General features: G+C 30.4%; 1 pseudogene; it reads left to right on the top strand.

The window, feature by feature from the left end:
- The first annotated feature begins 873 nt into the window (after window positions 1-873).
- Window positions 874-1599, top strand: LOC145166747 (chaperone protein dnaJ 11, chloroplastic pseudogene; annotated as a pseudogene).
- The last annotated feature ends 1235 nt before the right edge of the window (window positions 1600-2834 follow it).

Below are 2834 nucleotides of genomic sequence, written 5' to 3'. Positions count from 1 at the left end.
CGTTGTAAAACCCACAATTGTTAAGAACGGTCACATCCAACACAAATTAAACACCTACTTTGAGTTTAACTAGGAAAAGGACCCATGCTTCGCATGGGTCGGAAAGGTTTTTTCAGACATGTTTGTAAAGAAATAAAACTAAAGTGGCAAAAATATGAATTGGAAAAGGTTAAGGAAAATATGAATTGGAAAATGTTAAGGCAAAAGTGTAAAGAAATAAAAGTAAAGTGGCAAAAATATGAATTATGAAAAGTTAAAAGTGGCAAAAGTATGAATTGAAAAAGGTTAAGACAAAAGTGTAAGAAAATAAAAGTAAAGTGGCAAAAGTATGAATTGAAAAAGGTTAAGGCAAAAATGTAAACAAATAAAAGTAAAGTGTCAAAAGTATGAATTGAGAAAAGTTATTGTTAAAACTATATATATATATATATATATATATATATATATATATATATATATATATATATATATATATATATATAAAATATGGTCCTATCTCTCAAAAATAGAGGTCACATGTAACTAATCCGGAGACGGATATCCCTACAACACACATTTTAATTTTTAAATTAATAACATGTTCTTGTGACAAAAATCACAAATGACAAAACCATCAACATGAAAATATGAAAAATATTATAAATATAAACATATCACTAACTTAAAATAAATAACATGTTTTGTCACAAAATCATTATCAAACATGAAAAATATCGACGAATATTATACACACTAAAAGCATAGACAAATAAAAAAATTATCACTAATCGAAAAGAACTTAATTCAAAAATAATAATAGAAAAAGAAAAGAAGATTAGAATTATTGGGGGAGACTAATAATAAAATACTACCATTGGCTTATATATATCCTTCCCTATTCCATTTCTTCTACACATATTCCAAGCGACCACACACTATCCATCATGTTTTCCCCCGTATCTACTCCCAATTCCCTCCGCCTCCGACTACCGCCGCGACAAGCACTTCACTCCACCACCGGCACTCTACCGTCTCCAACTTCTCCTAGCATCCGATCACCTCGCACTTCACCTCCATCCGCCACCCTTTACGCCACCGCCGAGACCCTCTACGTTGCAACCTCTCCGACGGCCGTCATTTCTCCTCCGTCGCTCTACGAAATTCTGGGCATCTCCATGGGAGCCACCGAAAGTGAAATCAAAACAGCGTACAGGCGGCTAGCGAGGACTTCACATCCGGATGTGAAGGACTCGTCTGGAGAGGAGTTCATGAAGATCAACGCCGCCTACTCCACCCTCTCAGATCCCGATAAACGGGCGGATTATGACCGGAGATTGTTCCGAACGCAGCGATCCCGATCATTCTCCAGTGTTACTCCGGCGGCTTCGTACTACGGATTTAATGGTTATAGTGGCCGGAATTGGGAAACAGATCAGTGCTGGTAGTGTTGATCTTGATCATCAATTTACCATTGATTGATCCCATGAACGGATGTATATAAAATATATTACTTAATCAACGATTAGAGTGTACTAATTAATCGATTAATCTTTAGGATATATAATATATTAGTAGATATTGTATGAAGAAGGCTAAGATATCAATGTTGTTGTTTTTTTTTTTTTTCTTTCATTACTGTCATTTCCTTTTAATTAATGAACGGTAAGTTATATATATACATGTTTGTTTTCGATAAACAAAAAGTGATAGTGGATTTTTTTGTTTACCAATTAGTATCTACTTATTTTTTTTTACCAGTTCATTAAAAATTATATACACAAATTTATAACAAAGTTTGGATCAGGCTGGTCCAGAATGGTGGCGATAGGGACGAATTTTATGAATCACAAATTTATAAAGCTTGACATCATAAATTTGGTTCAAACTATTTTAAACACAAATTTTATGAATCACAAAAATTAAATCATGTGGTTTTTTATTAAACAAATTTTGGATCATGTCCTTTTCTATTATTATAAAACCCATTTGCATCATAAAATTTGGATTATGTTTTTGGATTAAACTATTTTATTTACGAACTTCACATCATCAAAAATTGTATTACACAATTTGGACCGTATGTTTCTTTAATCCTAAACTTTTGCATGGTAAAATTTTGAAGAATTTCATATTATTCAAAAGACCGGTCATTTTTATATACTTTCATACTTAATTATTCCGATAATGTTTTATATACCTTTCGCACTTATGACTATTAGAAGCATCTGTTAGCAATTTATGACAATTACGCCGTTCATATTTTATATATATTTTTCGCACTTACGATATTGCCTCTATTACAAAGTAGACTTTTTATTATTTAAGTAGCTATAGTAATGAACCATATACTCGTTCTATTCAAACAAAATATCAAGCATCTCATCTTTTCTCTTCTCTTTTCTTCTCTTCTTTTTGTCATGTGACACTCTAATAAAATTCTTTAATATTATGTCACGTGTCAGTCATGTGTCACTCTAATAAAATTCTTTAATATTATGTCACGTGTCAGAAATACATATTATTATATTAGACAATTTACTATCACAATTAATGACGTTAAAGTTTTAAATAATAGAATTTAATTTTTTTATAGAAACATTTATTTTTTGTAATTATATGTTAAATTTGAAGTTATAACTAACTTTAAAATTTTAGTATATCTCTTAATTAATAAGTTATTTAAAATTATTTACTCAAAGTAGTTGATTAATAATTATGAATATTTACTATAAAAATTTAATTAATTTTGTAACCATAGTTTCCACGGGTTATAAACTAGTAACTAATATAACATGGCATACTCTATATTGTAGAAGCATTTGTTGGGAATCTATGACAACTACGTTGATCATGTT

This window comes from Lactuca virosa, chromosome 3, assembly GCF_052849685.1.
Source record: "Lactuca virosa cultivar CGN04683 chromosome 3, Lactuca_virosa_CGN04683_v6, whole genome shotgun sequence".
Lineage (NCBI taxonomy): Eukaryota > Viridiplantae > Streptophyta > Magnoliopsida > Asterales > Asteraceae > Lactuca > Lactuca virosa.
The sequence above is the reverse complement of the archived record's forward strand: the minus strand, read 5'-3'. Positions and strand labels throughout refer to the sequence as shown.